General features: G+C 39.9%; 1 pseudogene; it reads left to right on the forward strand.

The window, feature by feature from the left end:
• Window positions 1-4,878: 4,878 nt before the first annotated feature.
• On the forward strand, window positions 4,879-19,208 carry LOC121397902 (annotated as a pseudogene).
• The last annotated feature ends 743 nt before the right edge of the window (window positions 19,209-19,951 follow it).

The raw sequence follows: 19,951 nt of genomic DNA on the forward strand, positions 1-19,951 counted from the left end.
TGATGCAGTTGGTGCAGCTTTTAATATGCCAGAAAATCCTATCACAGGTAACTTGGAATCTGTAGAACACAGTTTATGTGACATGAATGATAATGCAAAAAGTGCTGCACCTATGGCTCCAATAGCAGTGCATATAAAGACTGATATATACCGTCTATATACTGTTCGTGTGTAGTTCTACCTTGAGGCAATGGGCAAATGTTAAGAAATAAGCAGGACAAGAGTAGAGACATCACTGTTCAATAGGGATCCAACTATTCTGAGCAGGAGCTTGGACTTGTAAGGATAGACAATGACTCTGTAGAGCTTATGCTTTGCATTAAGAATTTCCAGAAGGTTCATAATGATCTTGAGGACAGTGATATATTTAAAGGGTTATTTACTAACACTTGCTTTTCTTTCTCTCATATTTTACCAGAAACAAACTTGACCTAACTCCCATTCATGAATTTGGCTAATTTACTAATAACTTAACTCGAATCAGATTGAAAAAAAAAAAAAAAACCTTAGGTTTTTATGAATACCTCAAATTTTTCAAGTTTAAAGGCTTAAAAAAACTAAAATGTATCTAGTTTTCAAGCAAAAACCAGCATCAAACACAAAACCAAAACAGGCAAAAAATATCAAATGGTTAATGGGACCTCTGGCACTGACTTTTAGATGACTGATTTGGATTTTTTGCTGCTTTGGGGCATAATACATCTCTAAAAATGTTCGTTTTTTGCGTGAAGAAAACCCTCAAATGCTTAGAGAAAACAAAACTTGACCTTTCAGTGTTAGCAGTTTAATTCATAACATATAAGCCAGTATCCCTAGTTCTGTTCTGTTATAGGACATATCATCATTGCAAAGTCTATTAGATGCTATTTTAGAAATTTTAGGTTGGGATATAAACTTTGCCCACTCAGATTTTGTTACCTGCAAGCAAAGGAGAGAGGAGCCACTGAAGGCCTTTTCAGAACACCTCTATGGATTATTCAGCTGCACTGTGCAAAGACCAGCAAGGACAGACCTTGAAGACAACATGTTCATATCTGCACTCCTTAAATAGTCCCTTCCTGAAATTGATCAGCTATTTTGGGTTAACTGTAGGCCCAGTCAACATGTAGAGAGAAGTAATAAATTGTTTTAAAAGAGCAGAATCTTTGGTGAGAGATTGTCATAGAGGTTTTAGAAGTAACTTGCCAATTAACTTGCCCTTAAAGGTATACTGTCATGGGAATTTTTTTTTTTTTTTTAAACGCATCAGTTAATAGTGCTGCTCCAGCAGAATTCTGCACTGAAATCAATTTCTCAAAAGAGCACACAAATTTTTTATATTTTATTTTAAAATCTGACATGGGGCTTGTAAGAACGTACGCATGCGTCCTGTTCGGCGCAGGCGTGGTAATGCGCGCCGGCGCGTGACGCGGACGCCGGCGACGGTCGCTGACGCGGTGGCGACGGCGACGGTCGCGGGCGCAGGGACGTAGGCGGAAACGCCTGTGACGGACGTGCTGGCGTCAGTTCCGCGACGTCAGCGTGAGGACGCTAGTTTGGCGCCAAAAGATATGCATTTAAACCAGATCCAGACTTACATGCATTGCCTGGTTATTAGGTTAATTACTGAAACCCTAGCATCTCTTATTACTTGAATTTCCTGTTGTGACCCTGCCTGAACCTGGACTACGATTTCTGCTGCCTGCCTCGACTCTTCTGCCTGTCTTATCGTTACGAACCTCGCTGCCTGCCTTGACCTCGGACTTCCTGACTACGACCTTGCCTTATCCTCTGTACCGCGTTTGATAGTCTCATTGGCTACTCTCCACAACCCTGCTCCCTGTTCCATTCCAGGTGGGTAGTGGTTGTGTGAGGCGCTTGTGAGTTCGAAATCTTCAGCTCCAGCTCCTTCTCCGCCTGGATCACACCGGTAAGCCTGACAGGGCTAGACATATTGTCAGTTTCCCTGCTGCCCCAGTCATGTGACTTGAGCTCTGATAAACTTCAGTCACTCTTTACTTCTGCACTGTAAGTTGGAGTGATATCACCCCTCCCCCCCAGCAGCCTAACAACAGAACAATTGGAAGGTAAGCAGATACTGTAGCAGCTCCCTAACACAAGATAACAGCTGCCTGGTAGAACTAAGAACAGCACTTAATAGTAAAATTCAGGTCCCACTGAGACACATTCAGTTACATTGAGTAGAAGAAACAACAGCCTGCCAGAAAGCAGATCCATCTTAAAGTGCTGGCTCTTTCTGAAAGCACATGACCAGGTAAAATGACCTCAGATGGCGCCTACACACCAATACTACAACTAAAAAAAAATACACTTGCTGGTTCAGGAATAAAATTCTATATTGTAGAGTGAATTATTTGCTAGATGTAAACAGTGTAATTTAAAAATAAAAACGACATCAGAAAATCATGACCCATCCCTTTAAGGAGATTTAACACAGGAAGGCCCAGAGTTTCAACCAGTCTCTCTAGAAGGAACTGCTATGCCTGTGGTAATCGTGGATACATAGTTAGAAACTGTACAGCAACAATGGGTTCAAATGGAAATATGAAATCCTCGCCACCCGTTTCAGAAATAACCACACTACTCCAGGATATGCAGAAAGACATTGAAGTCTAGAAAGATTAAAAGCATATTGCATATCCTTTCCAGAGGCAACCTTGCATACTCCTACACATAATGAGGTAGATGGTGATCAAGAAAGATAAAAAGAAAAAAAAAACACAAAACATTGTAATGCAAATGATCCATTAAACAAAACACAAATTTAGAGCATTCACCCAGAATGTACCACACCCGTAACAATTTAATACTAACAAAGTAGTAGAGGACAAGGGCTAATATCTTTAATTGTCTGTTTACTTATGGTATATAGTTAGTTTTTGTAACAACTTCTATATAGTAAATTTGCAGTGCTGTCTATACTGAAGGGCTCTGCTAAATTACTACTTTAGTTCGAACAAACTAGTTGTTCAGTTATACACTTCTTATTATACTTCTTATAGTAAACACAATCATACTTTCTCTGTATTGGTGACAAGGATATGAAGTTTATCGTTAATTGTTTTTACTACTTTTTAAAATTTTGTTATTTGTATGGCTAATGAATTTGTAATAAAGATTGCCTGTGAGGTTCAGTTATCTAGCTATGGGGTAGTTAGTGTTTATGTATGCTTTATGGTATTCCTGTAACTAAAATACTTAACAATGTACAAACGTTCCACAATACAGAAAATAAGGGGCCCATTTATTAAACCTCAATTTTTTAATTCAATGGCAGATGTCCCTGAAGTTGTTTCTTGATACCTTGATCTGCGCCGGATAATCCAATAAAATTCAAAAAAGTCGAGCTTTTGCAGAAAAAACTCGATAAACTTGTACGATACGAATGAATGCTTATTTTTTTTATAATTGGAGATTGAGTGCGAATGAGCTCCAGCGGCAGTCTCTTTCACTAGCGAAGTTATGCCTGTGCCCATTAGTAAATTTAGTTCCAAAATTACGCCACGCTAGCGAATTTTCACCAGCGTAAGTCACTTCTCCCTTTTGTAAATTTGCCCCTTTGAGTAGACTATACATATAATTTCCTACAGCCACTGATAATTCTTTCTCAGTCTTTCTCAGTCACCCTGAAGAACTGAAGTCTGCATAATAAAAAGGATAAGGTACTGCTCTGAAAGACTAAAGTGTGTGTACCTGAATTACAAAAGATCTCCACAGACCGCACTGTATGGCCAAAGGAAAAGGTGCCGGAATCCTTCATCCCCACAGTAAGGGGCAGATTTATTAAGGGTCGAATTTTGAACTATTTTTTGGGTACTTCGACCATCGAATAGGCCTAAATTTGACTTCGATTCAAAGTAAAAAAAGATTGACTTTGAAAATTGAAGTACTGTCTCTTTAAATAAGTTCAACTTTGACACTTCGCCATCTTAAACCTGCTGAATTGCTATGTTAGCCTATGGGAACCTCCTAGAACCCATAGCCAACATTTGGCTAAGTCTTTAGAAACCAAAGGAAATCGTTCAATCGATCAATGAAATCGTTTCGTTCGACCGAAAACGGGCAAATTCAATAAAAAAAAACTTCGACTTCAATATTCGAAGTCGAAGTAATCCAATTCGATGGTCGAATGTCGAAGTTTTTTCTACTTTGAAATTCGACCCTTGATAAATCTGCCCCTAACTGTTCTACAAGTACCTGCAGTATTTAACTGGTTGTAGAGCTGACAGTAAGGTGTGTAAGAGGTGAAAGATACCTTGAGACTGTATGAATCAGCATTGCTTGCCTTAAGAGTTTGTTGATACAGAGACTTTGCCACAACTACATATTAATGCATTGGAAGGAGACACAAGATTCAGAAACGTCTGCTAGACAAACCTGGATTATGGGTGATCATCTGGATAAAAAGTGGTTGAAAGGAACATAAATATAACTGGGTGCTGTCCAATACTCAAAATTTACTGCTGCTATTGAACGCAGTCACAAGTGGTCCTCACATCACTTGTGTCCCAGTATTCCACAGCACAATTCTTGAATATGAGAAAGATTCTATGGAGAGAGATCCATTCACCCTCTAGGTGGGGACTGTACGATTATTGTCAAATTTGGATGGACATGTTCTATATGTTTTGTTAATTAATTATGGAACAATCGACTCTGGGACAGGAAGCAGCCTTATTAGTTGTCACCTGGTTGTCTGGTCTAAACAATAGGAATCCTCTCTAATTAACATTAACACAGTGTAACGTTCATTGGAGCCAGAATTGAGTGGGCCCCTGTAGATGTGTATATTTAGTTAGTCAGTAAAGACAGTCAGGACAAAACCATGGACATGTGGAGACTTGAATACCCCAAATGGAGGTTTCTTTCTATAAGTGACTGGTATATGTTAATATCATTCAAATGGACCAATCAGGAGAGACGTCTAGAAACTTCTAAAAGCCAGGTCTCTCCTGTGTATAGATGTGTCTACAGTAGGGCAATGTGAACACACAGGGCCCAGGAGAGGAGTGACCACCTTGTCAGCCCAGAGTGAACCTTGCATCTTGGACCAGACACAGAACTAAGTAGAGGTATGCTTGAGCTGAGTGTGATTCCTCTAGGGTTAAAGGTTTCATTGAGTGTCAATAAGTGTGGGGTAAGAATTAGGTGGTTGGGCTATATTGTGTCTCATTTTAGTGTGTTATTTTAGCGTGTCTGTCTAAGTTAGAATGTGTCTCTCTAGCATGTATTTGGTGTATTTGTTTTACGTGTTTATATTCTTATTGTAATTTTGTTGTTTTAGACCTTTTAATTCTTTTATGATTTAGGTCTATGTAAATATTTTCCAATCATTATAAAATTATCTGATCTCTTTGCCACACTAAACTGCAGAACAGTCTTTATTTTCATCATCTTACAGTCTCATCTGAGAAATCTGTGTGTAATAGCTGAAAATGGAAGCAAATATGTCACCAAAACTAACAGCAACATTCCAATAACTTCTATAGCAGTGATCCCCAACCAGTGCCTTGTGAGCAACATGTTGCTCTCCAACCCCTTGGATGTAGCCTTAAAGCAGATGCTTATTTTTTAATTCCAGACTTGAAGGCAAGTTTTGGCTGCCTAAAAACCAGGTTTACTGCCAGAGCCCCCTTGAGACTGCTAGTCCACATATGGGATGCCAAATTGCCAATATCAGCCCTTATTTGCCCCCTGGAACCTTTTTCATGCTTGTGTTGCTCCCCAACTCTTTTTAAATTTAATGTGTCTCACAGGTAAAAAAAATGTGGCCACCCACGATCTGCAGTGTGTGAACAAAACAGGAAAACATGTCTAATATTGTCAAAGGTCTGCTGTCTGTACAAATCCACCTAATCTAGAGGTTTTAGTTGGGTTTCCAAGTGTGTGTTAGTTTTAGCAATAGTCTGTCCAGTGTATGCATCGTGTCTGGTCTAATCACAGCTTGTGGAGCTCTTTTGTTGGGTTCAAGAGTATCTAGATTGCCTCAAAAAGATAAGGAAGCCATGGTATACAGGTTGCCTTTATATCATCAGCATTGCTAATTGATATTGCACCAGCAAGTTACAAAAGCCCACTACAATAATGTTTTGATAAACTGGAAATTAACATAGAAGTACAACAGAGATTTTACAATCTAAAGGGATTGGAAACAAATGACTCATAAAGTTGAGCCTCTTCAAAACTGCAAAGATAATAAACATAATGCTGTCCGTGACTCATGCAAAATGAACACTTTATCATGGAAATAATGTCTTGCATTTCTTTAACCAAAAATATTGTGGGTTTATTCCATTATCATTTTCCCTCCGCTAATAGCTTCTGTGGCCATTGCCATTTCCGTTTGATGGGTAAGCAACTACATAAACAAGGAATTAAGTTCTTAATTGCATGACTTGAAGTGATTTTGGCATTTGGCTCTAAAGCTGGCCATAGATGTTGAGATTTTTAAAAGATCAGATCCTGATCGTGAGACCACGATCTTCTCAGAACGATCGTACGATCATACGAATTTACCATCAACTAAAAAGACCAATTTGCCAGGACAACAAAGGGGAGCTGCCTGCTTGGCCCTGCAAACATAGATAGATTGTACTGGGACCGACAAAGATTTTTTTACCTGGCCGATCAATTTCCTGACAGATTTCGGCCGAAAAATCGTACGATGCTACGATCGTTCGAATCCCACTAACCGCACGATAATTTCGAAGGATTGGTCGAGCTTCCCTAAAATCGGTCGTTCTGCAAGAAGAATCGTCGCGTCTATGGGGAGCTTAAGACTGAGCAAAGACAAGATCCTGGGAAGCTGTGCTACAGAAACAGGTAGAGTTTTGCACTTATTTGCTTAGCAAATGTTTCAGCAAGGTGCATGATACTCAGTTAGCTAAGGTCAATTTTATCATGGTTCATTCTGGAGACATTTAAGCTTATATTTCTGACATTTGGTTGTCATGTAACATTTTCATTATATTAAAGAAACGCTATAGAGTATTTGTATAAGGCCCCAGGGCAAGGGGCTACTTGTCATACTTCACAATTATTATATTATATATATATATATATATATATATATATATATATATATATATATATATATATATATATATATATATATATATATATATATATTATTTCCCTCCCTATTAAAGGTATACTTTCATGGGAAAACATTTTTTTTTCTAATTTTTTTTTAACATTTTTTAAAATTTATTAATCAGTTAATAATACTGCTCTAGCAGAGTAAAGCACTGAAATTCTTTTTTTTTTTCAAAAAAGCTAACAGATTTTTTTTATATTTAATTTTGAAATCTGACATAGGGCTAGACATATTGTTAGATTCCCAGGTACTCCCAGTGCTCTGATAAACTTCAGCCACTCTTTACTGCTCCACTGCAAGTTTGAGTGATATCACCCCCCTCCTACCCCTCCCAGCAGCCCATCAGCAGAACAATGGGAAGGTAACCAGAAAACCTCCCTGACACAATACTACCTCACTGGTAGATATAAGAACAGCACTCAATAGTAAAAAATCATGTCCCACTGCAATTCCTTCAGTTACATTGAGTGGGAGAAACAACAGCCTGCCAGAAAGCAGTTACCTCCTAAAGTGCTGGATCTTTCTGAAAGCACATGACCAGGCAAAATGACCTGAGATGGCGCCTATACACCATTATTACAACTAAAAAAATATAAACTTGTTGGTTCAGGAATTAAATTTGACATGCATGAGTGAATTATTTGCAGTGTATACTGTGTAATTTAGAAATACAAACTACACCATAAAAATCATGACAGAATCCCTTTGACATATCAATCTATCTTACTTATGTTATGTTAATTATATGATGTTTTTCTTATTCAACCCCTGCTTTGTGTGAAAATCAGGATACTTCTCCAAAACAGAAATATTTCACCTTACAGAGATAATTACTAGAAAAACCTGAATGTCCAGAAAGGGTGGGCATTGTTGCTTGGATTTAATTCCTCCTAAAACAATACAAAATAAAATTTTCCACTTTTAGGGGGTAATTTACTAAACCTCAAATTTTTCCAGATTTTTTATATCCTGATGCTGCAAAAAGTCAGAATCAGAAAATTTGCGATCTTAGACCTGTGGAGTTCCTGTATATGTCAATGGGAGAGGCACCTATCCCAATTTGAAGTTATCGTGTTCTGCGCTGGGGTTAGCCCGAAAATCCGACTTTTTCTTGGTTTTCAGACGAAAACCTGAAAAAAATGTACAATTCGGTTTTTTTTATATAATCTTTATTTTTGGTTTATATAGCATCCACAAAAATCCACTTTTTACAATAATAAAACATCTTTACCATACAGTGTGTTCATTTAAATACTAGAAAGACCGCGAGACATGGGGGAAGTAAAGATAAGTACAAATATAAATACAAATCACCAGGGTGTTCACTTCTTTTCTTTAGTTCTAAACTCTCTATCCCAATTGTCCTTTTTCCGTTGACACCTTGGAGACATATTTGAGTGTTAAACCCATACTTATATTGCTTAATATTAATTCTCTACTCATGTCCTATGGTAGAGAGTGTAATGTCCCTACGTCCCTCTCCCTTAAGTTACATCATAATAATAGATCCCCTGAAACGAATCGGCAAGGGGTGAACTGGTTTAGGAAGGGTCTAGTGGGAATAGCCTGGGCAAGCAACTAAGAAAATATCAGAAAGAAAGAAAAAAGAGGAAAGAAACTTGTGCTAGGCCAAACACTACATGTTGCTCATTCTGTTATACAATTGTTTGTACTCAATTAAAAGATTGCTCCTGTCGGGTTAAACATGTTTTATAGCGTCTGATTCCAGAAACATAACCCATGCTGCCCACGTCCTGACATTTCTTGTTTGTCTATCGTGCATTTATGACGATAGCGCCTCCATACGCATTATCTGGCCCATTTCGGAAATCCACTCGCTGAATGTGGGAGGTGGTGTGGATTTCCAGTGTCTTGGTATCACTGTTCTAGCTGCCTCTAGACAGTACCCCAATAGTCAATTTTTATACTTAGCCCTAGCGCCTGGGATCATTGACAGTAAGTCAATAGTTGGTGTTTTCTCTACAGGTAAAAAATTCTTCTTTGCCTGGACAAAGGTTGGCTAGGGAGTTTAAAGGAAAACTATACCCCCAAAATGAACACTTAAGCAGCAGATAGTTCATATCATATTAAGTGGCATATTCAAGAATCTCACCAAACTGGAATATATATCTAAGTAAATATTGTCCTTTTACATCTCTTGCCTTGAGCCACCATTTCGTGATGGTCTGTGTGTTGCCTCAGAGATCACCTGACCAGGAATACTTCAACTCTAACTGTAACAGGAAGAGATCACCTGACCAGAAATACTTCAACACTAACTGTAACAGGAAGAAGTGGGGAAGCAAAAGACAGAACTCTGTCTGTTAATTGGCTCATGTGACCTAACATGTATGGTTTGTTGGTATGTTTGTGAGTACAGTGAATCCTACGATCCCAGGGGGCGGCCCTTATTTTTTAAAATGGCAATTTTCTATTTATGATTACCCAATGGCACATACTACTAGAAAAGTATATTATTATGAAAATGGTTTATTTACATGAAGCAGGGTTTTACATATGAGCTGTTTTATACAATATCTTTTTATAGAGACCTACATTGTTTGGGGGGTATAGTTTTCCTTTAATGCTTTGTCCTTTATTACATGAAAGCCCATAAGGTTAACGTTGTTTTTTTTTATCCAGGATTAGACTATGCATCATGCCAGGCGTAAAAGTGGGGTTTCCTATTATTGGTGTGCATGGGCCCTTGTGTGAGATTAGATGTGGTGACCTTTTCAATGTCAGCTATAGTTAGGGTTTCCCTACATATCAGAGGCAGGAGATTAGGTTTTGGCCTTTGTGAGGTGGGTAGCCACCATAATGCTTGGAGTGGTCTTCCAGTCAGGGATTGTTCTATTTGGGTCCATTTTTTGTATTTTGGCAGTGGAACCACTCTACAATCCTTCCCAAGGTAGTTGCTCTTAAGTATTGTTTAAAATCCAGTAAGCCGAGGCCTCCCTGAGATTTGCTACGGGTTAAGATTTTTTTGTTTAGTCTCGGTTAACCTTTGGCCCATATAAGGATGTGATTACTGCGTTAAGTGAGTTGAAAAATTTCTGGGACGGTTCCAGAGGAATTGTGTGTAGTAAATACAAGACCCTAGGGTCATTTTTATAACATTAATTCTGCCAAACCACGAGATGTTGGGGAGTTTCCAATTTATAAAATCATGGGTTATTTGTTTCAGTAATTTTGTATAGTTCAGTGTTTTGATTTGGGCAAGATTTGCTGGTATATGGATCCCCAGATAAGTAATAGCTTCTGTTTTCCATTTGAAAGGAAAATTTGTTTGTAATTGTTTTTAAATAGCTGGGGTTAGGGAGATATTGAGCGCCTCCGACTTATCAAAGTTTATTTTAAAGTTGCTATATAAACCATATTCATTAAATTCCTGTAATAATGATGGGAGAGAAATATGTGGTTGGGTCACAAACACCAAGAAATCTTCAGCATATAATGCTATCTTGTGTTGAGCCCTTGATATCCCTATTAAGCCTGATTGCATTAGCCAGGTTTTCCATCGCTACTGCGTACAATATCGGTGAAAGGGTATTGGCATGTCCCATTATTTATCTTAACTGCATCCGAAAGTTGCCCATTGCATTTGATTCTGGCATGGGGTTGTTGGTATAGGGCCATAGTTTTGCCTGTCATCTTTATGCCTAAGCCAATTTGCTTAAGGGTTTCATGTAAAAAATCCCAGCTGACCCTGTCGAATGCCTTTTCAGCATCTGTCGACAGGGCCAGCATGGGGATCCCATTCTTTTGGGCGTAATTTATTAATGTCAGGGTCTTCAGGGTGTTGTCTTTGGCTTCCCTATGTGGGATAAAGCCCACCTGATCTTGATCAATAAGGTCAGGCAAATAGACCTTTAGTCTGTCAGCGAGATTTTAATATCCACATTTAACAGGGATATGGGTCTATAGCTGGAGCACGCCAGGGGGTCCTTTCCAGGTTTTGGAATTAGTGTTATATGCACTTCCAATGTGGAGGGTACCTGTTTAGGAATCAGGGCTAGGTCATTAAAGGCTTTTTAGCATATGATCCATTCATTTTTTAGAGATTTATAAAATGGTGCTGAGAAGCCGTCTGGCCCTTGTGCTTTTCCGCTTGGTGTGTTTTTGATAGCAAGTATTAGTTCTTTTGCTGTTATAGGTTTTCTAGACTTTCGATTACTTCAGGATTTAATGTAGGCAGCGCTGTGCACAATATATACTGCTTAATTTTATGTACATGTTTATCTCTTTTTCTATTGTGGGGGGTTTTAAAATTGTATAACTCAGTGTAGTATTTCTGTAAGGCAACTGCAATCTGTCGTATACACTTTCCTATCTTGCTTAGTTTTCATTGCCTGTATGAAGGAATTTGTTTGTTTTTGTTTTATGGCTCTTGCAAGAAATCTGCGGGGCTTATTACTGTGCTCATAGAACATGCTTTTACTTTTTTTATAGTGCATACATCGATCTTTTATTCAGTTCTGCTTTAATTAGTTCCCTAGTAGCAGTAAGTTCTTGCATGATGGTATCTGTTAGAGAATTTGTGTGAGCTTGTTCTAGTTCCGTTGCTTTGCGAATTAAGCCCACCAGATATTCCGCCCACGTCTTTTTGATCCTAGTGCCATGTTTTATCAATACTGCCTTCAGAGTCTCCCATTTTATGGAAGGATGTGTTGTATCATCTCTATGTGTTTCAGTGAATGTTTGTGTAACATTTTTAACATTCTGCAGACGGTCAGCATCTTGAAGTAATGAAACATTCAATTCCAGAGAGCTGTAAGCGTACTGGAGCATGGTCTGATAGGAACTGCATTCCAATATCACATCGCCGCACCCAATTTATTATAAAATGCAAAATAAACAGATAGTCTATCCTGCTATATTGTTGATGTACCTGTGAGATATAAGTAAAATCTTTATCTCTTGGATGGTTAATCTGCCAAGAATCCATCAATTGATTAGAGTGCAACAGAGATTTTATATTTTGTATGGTTTTATATGGTAGACTTAATGTGGCTCAATCGCTACATTAAGATCACCGCCAAGAGTGAGTGGGCCTTCAGAAAATTCTTCCGGCTTTGTCAGTACTTTATCTAGGAACAGAGATTGTTTTGTGTTTGGGGCATAACAATTTGTCAATGTTATCTTATGGCTGTGAATTTCTATTTTGGCAAAGACAAATCTGCCAAGTGGGTCTATCATGGAGTCCAGTAATCTATACGGGAGTTGATGATGGAATGCGATTGCCACAACTTTGCTTTTACTTTCCAGATTATCACTAAACAACCAATTTTTATAATATTTATTTGACATTTGTGGCCTATTCCCAACTGTCTCTTGAAAAAATGCTATCATTACTTTTTGCTTGTGTAACCCATTTAATATCTGAGATCTTTTGTTTGGTGTGTTAAATCCCTGGACATTATAGGAGCATATAGTACAATTAGCCATGATCAATGCATATGTGCTTGATCTTTTGTAGTGAGTGGCCTAGTGAACGAAATGTGTAAAGTACATATAAAAACAATGCAAACAATATCTTTAAGAACTGTAACCCTTTGGGTAAGAACTTCTGTTTAAGTAAGACATTTCTACAAAATAAACAAACATAACTTTCTGCTGGGCCGTCCTGCCCACTGAGCAAATACCTATGTGGGGGCATAGGTTGAAACAGAACTGGGTTTAAACTAGCTCTTTTCTATTATAGCCAACATATTAACCTTCATTAGACTTCCGTTGCATCTTTTAGGAGGAGAGTTATGACCGCTAGTTAGTTTAGCATCGTTTGAGTGTCGAGTGCTTGTTAATGTGGCGTTTCTGCCTGGTTTAGGCTGTGGTCGTTCCCAAGTCATCATTTCCCAGTTTTCTTTTGCAACCGGAGGGAGATTTAGGGCCGTCAGAAAATGTGGTATATCCTTGTGGGTCCTTATGAGAATAGATTTTCCCTGCCTTATCACAATCAATGCAAAGGGGAATCCCCGTCTGTATTTGATGGAGTGTTCCTTCAGCAAATCCAGAATTGGTTTTAGTGCGCGTCGTTGTCTTAATGTGTTCATTGATAGAACTTGGAAAAACTTTAGTTGCATAGATTCAAACTGAATGACTCCTGAGTCTCTGGCTTTCAACATCAGGGCCTGTTTCACATTGTAAAAGTGGATATAGCAGATTATATCACGAGGGATATCTGAATTGGGATCCCTTGGTCTGATCTCACAATGTGCTCTATCAATGGCAATGTGGCTATCAGGTTGTTTTCCCAACATTTAGTTAAATAATTTACGTAGAGTTGCAAATAGTTCCTGTTGGCCTATGGACTCAGGTAAGCCCTTGATTCTGATATTGTTCCTTCTGGAATGGTTTTCCTGATAATCCAATTGATTTTGTAATTGGCCCAGTTGGGATTCGCATAAAACAAACTTTTTTCCAAGTCAGATATTTTCCCTGTATTATTATCAACTGATTTCTCCAGTTGTTCATATTTCTCCCCTATGGCGGAGATTTGGGCCTGTACTGCATTGATTTCTGCCTTAAGTATCCCCTCAGTGTTCCACATCATCAGCTCAATGTCTGCGAGTGAAGGAAGTGACAGAATTTGTGCTCTCAAGTCCTGGTCTAAGGCAGATATTGGGCCTTTATCAGGGGCTGCTTGTAAGGAAGCATGAGGGGTGGTTGCGTTTGTAAATCTGTGCTCCCTTTGAAAAGAAAGATGTAACTCACCCTCCGTTGTATACGGTACATCATGGGTGTATGGTTGGTCATCTTTCACTTGAGCACTGGCGCCACCTTCGTCTGGGGGGTTCGCCGCATTAGTTTGGTGTAGTGGTGATAGCTGCCAGTCGTCTCCGCTCTCCCAGCATGGGGACGTTGTTGGTTCCAGTGCCGTGATTGTGGAGGGCAGTAGGCTGGCCTTTGTGGATGTGGGAGCTTTCTCTCGTGTCTCCATCTCACAGTTATCCTCCTCACCGGACGAGTCAGCCGCTTGTGTGTCTTGATCTGCCATTTGCAAGATGGCGTCTCTGCCTGTGTGTCGAGCCGTACGTTGGAACATGAGGTGGAGCGCCTCTGAAAAAACCTAGTTAGGTGCGATTTTTGTGGTTTATCGTGAGGTTGGGGACTTTTCTTAACCCTTTTTGTTCTTCCCATCACAGAGAAAGTGTGCTAAGTGTGTCACATTTTTTTAATTGGAACAATGAGATAAATTTGCATTTTAGTAAATAACCCCCTTAGTGTCTTTTGTTATCTATGTCCTTCCACATCGTATCTGAATAAAGTCCTTGAGGCATCTTAGTATTACTGGGTATGATAAGCTTCTGTGAGGGCTACTCACCCTGGTGTCCTAGTGGGCCGGCGGGGAAGCCCGCCGCGCTGGTCTTCTTCCTCCAATGCGCCGGTTCTCTAGTGTACTCCTCCAGATAGAGGAGGCGTTCTAATATCAAAGTAAGCTTTATTCAAGCACACATATTGATGTTACAGCAGTCGGGTTACAAACAAACGCGTTTCGTGCCTGTGATCTCGGCACTTCCTCAGAGTTGTGATAATAAACTTCATCCCTGAAGAACTTAGGTGGCCAAACATGACTTAATATTACCTGCCAACTTTGACACTTTTGCGTTAACAAGATGCTGACTCAGGTGTGGGATGTTATTAGAGCAATGGCAAATAGAGTGTAGGCTTTGCTGCTCACAGCCTGCATATTTTTTGCAGGCTGAGAGAAGCAGGCAGAGAGAAGCAGATCCACTCCCCATGTCTATTGATTTTAATAAGATACTCTTGTGTGCAGTCAGATACAGCGGATTTGTGCAGAGGTCATTCTGAAAATTGACTTCATCTGTGATTTACTCAAGGCCTTAATTATTCTTCATGTATTTAAGATAAACTACTTCATTTAAATATATGATCTGTCTCTTTGGAAGGAATCAGTGTAAGAACTTTGGCAAACTCCATCGGGATTCCAAAAACACCCTCCCCCTCCCAAGCCATTTAACTAACCTTAACTGCAATATTTTTGATAGAAGTGACCAATTCATTTACAGTTATTTGGTCATCAGTGCTCTGTTATGCACTTCCCCTGCCTGGCATCCCTGTGGAGCTCCTCTCTGCCACGTCCTCAACTGCCATTCTGTTATTCCAGTTGGAGTAAGTGGAGTGACCACATTGGATGCTTCAGCTCTTCCAACCACAATAACAGCAGCAGAAGAGAAGGCAGCAGCAGCGATTACAAGAATGCCCAGCAGCATACATTTTCCAGTGCAGAAAGGGGAATCTCCATCAGTCATTCTGTATTCTTCAGGTACAGACATCCCCCTAAATTGTTGTTGGAGATAATAATTTTGGTAGGAGTGGAAGCTTTAAGTATCCTGGTGAACGCATGAAAATGATTTGCTATTTGCTAGCCTCTTTCCTGATGTAAATTGTCTTTTTTAATGATAGAAAAAATATAGGTTTCTATAAAAAGTAGTGCCTTAATGCTTTGGGCATCTGGGGAAATGAACCTTTTGCTTTAATTGATTGAGCTAATGTAAACACAGTATACTGTATTCTTGTAAGAGGGTGTATGACAAAAACAAGATGCTGTAAGTGTTGGCCATTGCCCCACTGTTGGTTCTTTATAGTACCCCTGGGGAACCCTGTTTTTTCCAACTATGTAACCATGTAGTTGCCTAGTTCGAAATTTAGTATTTTTTAAACAAAGTAAACACTAGTTGCCTAGGGCTTTTGAACAAACACCAAAGCAACAGAACACAGTTCACATAACAGAATTATAATTATGTTTGGGGTTTTCATACAATAATATTATTGATATACTATTTATCATACCTCTAGGCATCCATTCTCAGTTCCTTCTTCCCTTGGATGAAAACAGTGCTCGGATCTTCAAGTTGATCTTCCTTATTACACGTAAACTCTCTTGAGTGCCTATAAAGAAAAGCTTGTCAGAGGAGGCAAAGGAGTCACACTAGTCACTACTGGGCATCCACAGCCTTGGACTGGAGGAGTAATAGGACTCATTCACCAACTGAATAATGAACAAACTGGTAAGTGCATGTATTGACACATACCAGAATGTAAAAAATATGTATTAATATATAGAATTAAAAGGTAGCCCACTCTGTTAAAGGAGAACTAAACCCTAAAAATTAATATGGCTAAAAATTGCATATTTTATATACTGAATACAAATGGTGTAGGACCTCACACCTCCAATCCAATAGGCGGTACAGAGAAGCCTGGTACACACAGGTGGAGGTTGGCCACCTCCTAGTAGTAGTCTAATAGAAAAACCCACTCAATTGTTTATTGCGGAGTGCGGAGCAATGTTTCGGGGCGGACTGAAATTGGATACATTACAAGGACCAGTAACATCAAAAATTTTTACAAAAAAATTTGTTACAATACAACGAAAAAAAACATCAAGACCAATTAAAATTTAAAATAGCAAATCCTTTATTAAGATATAACTTACAGAAACTCCACTTCCTGTCTTCTACAGAAACGGCGAAAGGGCGACCATCCATGCTGCTGTGCTTGATTGCTCTGGCTCTTCACTGACAGCGTGTCGATCTCCTCCAGCTCTTCAGAAGGCCGCAGCGGTGTTATTATGCCTGTCCCCACTGTAACATAGCAGACCGCCAGCATACCAGGGTAACCCAGAACCCCTTGCCCCTGCATTATTTTAACCCTCCTGGCACCGAGAATATTCCTTCTGCCTGCTGCTGTGGGCTGTTGGGGAGACACGCAATCAATGTATGGACCAGTAAAGGGAGCAGCGTTTCTTCAGAGTCGGAAGGTGAACCACCTGCCCGGCATGTTTGAATGGCAGACCCCTGTCCAATGCTATCCGGCTCTCTCCGCACATCCCCAAGTCGAACTGCTGCCTTTGCGATGGCAATCACCTAGCAGCCTAGTTCCCTCTGCAGCTCCCGCCTCTCGTTTCCGGGTTCCTCCCGAGCGGTTACATCAGTAACAAAACCGGAGTGATTCCGGCACCAAAAGGAGAGCGTTGCACACAATAAGGAAGCCCGAGAGGGCCAAAAGGTTGAGGATCGTATAACCTCCACTCTGGAGGAATCAGGAAACGAGTGGCGGGAGTCTTGGCACTGCTAGGTGATTGGAGCCATCGTGAAGGCAGCAGTTCGCCTTCGGGATGCGTTCACAAACGCGCCGGCCAGCTGGTTCACTTTCCGAAGGCAGGCTCTGCAGAGATGCAGCTCTTGCGCGTCTCCCCAGCAGCCCACAGCAGCAGGCAGAAGGAATCCTCGCGGTGCCAGGAGGGTTGAAATAATGCAGGGGCAGGGGGTTCTGGGTTACCCTGGTATACTGGCGGTCTGCTATGTTACAGTGGGGACAGGCATAATAACACCGCTGCGGCCTTCTGAAGAGCTGGAGGAGATCGACACGCTGTCAGTGAAGAGCCAGAGCAATCAAGCACAGCAGCATGGATGGTCGCCCTTTCGCCGTTTCTGTAGAAGACAGGAAGTGGAGTTTCTGTAAGTTATATCTTAATAAAGGATTTGCTATTTTAAATTTTAATTGGTCTTGATGTTTTTTTTCGTTGTATTGTAACGAATTTTTTTGTAAAAATTTTTGATGTTACTGGTCCTTTAAGGATGGCTAGCTCTTAACAAAAATTGGAGTCCTGCAGGTTGGAAATCATTAGGGACACACTGAATCCAGGATTCGGTTTGGGATTCAGCACTTTTCAGCAGGATTTGGATTCGGCTGAATCCGTCTGTCTGGCCGAACTGGATCCAAATCCTATTTTGCATATGCAAATTAGGGATTCAGTGCATCCCTATAAATCATTCATGTATATTTTAATAAAATTGTATTATTTCTACCCAGTATTTTGGGCTTCACCTGTAACTGTCAATTTCTACATTTTCAGACAGAAGGGTCAACATTTCCTGAAGGGGAAGGCTTGATGCCACAGAATCCTTGCATTGACAGCCCGAATTTTCCTGCAGACTTTACTGAAATCTCAGATCTGATCCGTTACACTAGTTTTGTGTTATCTGTACTCACCTGTGCCCTGGGCTTAGTGGGCAATGCTCTTGTTATCTGGGTTACCGGATTCCACATGAAGAAACACGTTGGCAAGATTTGGTTCCTAAACTTGGCTGTGGCAGATATTGTCTTTTGTCTTCTGTTTGCCTCTTTATTGTGTTGCCTTATTTACAGACTAGTGGCTATTCGGGCAATACCTATGTAAAATTTATAATTATGTATCTACGTGTAATATGTATGCAAGTATTTTTATCATAACTACCCTAACCATCGACAGGGTTTTGGCGACGGCTAAACCAATATGGCACCATAACTTTAGCTCTCGCTGTATTTGTTTTGCAACCTGTACAGTGATTTGGGTAATAACAGCTCTGTCCAGCCTTCCCATATTCTTTTTAAGCGATGAAGTTATTTATCAGGAAAATGTGCAGTGCAAACTGGTTCATGTTAAACAGAGAATAACTACACACAGACTTAGCAACAGAGACGTAACTACACCACCCTTTCTTGGAGAACCTCTAGATACTTATCTTGCACCCCAATCCGCATGCGAAGTGGATAGAAACATACTGTACTTTTCAAAAAACTGCGTTATAATTCCTTTTCTAGTGGTTGGTTACTTTATCCCATTGTTTGTCATACTATTTTCCAATGTAATTATTGCTCAGCAAGTGAGAAAATCCGAGTCAGTGAATACTTCCAGACTGTACAGAATTATAATAACAGTGATTCTGTTTTTTTTTATAACATGGACACCAGTGGTTATAGCACAGATTATTTTGCTGGTCTCTCTGCACAATCGCAACCTTATACTCATGTCTCAGATGCACAGGTTTATACCTCTAATGACCAGCATAGCTTATACTAACTCCTGTATAAACCCTTTCATATATGCACTGGTTGGTACTTAGCTTAGAGCAGAAATTACAGATTTCATAAGTAGCAAAAGACAGTTGCTTTCAAGAAGCTCAACCTCTGGAAAATCTTATGCGGAACCATAAATTATGATAATACAGGTATGAGATCCATTATCCACTAAGCTCTGAATTACAGAAAAGCTGTATGCCATAGACTCCATTTTATAACATTACATTTGTATTTGTGTTTTAAACATGTCCCTTTTATTTTTGGTTAGATGGTAAGAATTACAAGTAAAATGGAAGTGCTGAGATAGAGATGAACGATTTACCACTCTAATTGACCTACAGTGCATAGTACCCTTTGGGGCAAATTTACTAAGTGGCGAAAATTCGCTAGCGACGGCTTCGCAGGCAGCGCAACACTTTCACAGGTGAAAATTCACTCAGACAATGCTAATTCACTTAGTTCAGTGTTTGTGGGGTGTTCGATAATGGCCCTGGCCAAGCCACACGCCAGTAATTAATGCAATACCAAAAGAATGCCAATACCTTTGGATGCTGCAATAGGGGTGATCCCAAATTTATTCCATAGTGCTTTCAGACACTACACTGCATTCGTTTTGTAACGCTTATTCACTAACATGCGAAGTTGCGTCCAGGGCGCCGAACACTGGTGAAGTTGCGCTTGTGGTAATTCGGCAAGCAGAGCCAAGTTGCACTAGCGTTGGCTAATTTGCATAAGTTGAATGGGTCATATATGTTGCAGCAAATACATTACACAAGCCCAGGGAAGTATAAGAAAAGAAAATAGAGTTGTTATAATGCCCGACACATGAGTCCAGTGTATAGTTTATGTGCCATATGTTAGGAAATGTAGGGGGGAAGCCTGTTACCCCAAAAAAATGTTATGCTCTTTTGCAGCCTATCATCCTGAAAACAGGAAAAGAAGCCTTTTCGCCTGGTCTGAGGTGGCAAAGTTGTGCACAAGAGGTAA

This window comes from Xenopus laevis, chromosome 9_10L (assembly GCF_017654675.1).
Source record: "Xenopus laevis strain J_2021 chromosome 9_10L, Xenopus_laevis_v10.1, whole genome shotgun sequence".
Lineage (NCBI taxonomy): Eukaryota > Metazoa > Chordata > Amphibia > Anura > Pipidae > Xenopus > Xenopus laevis.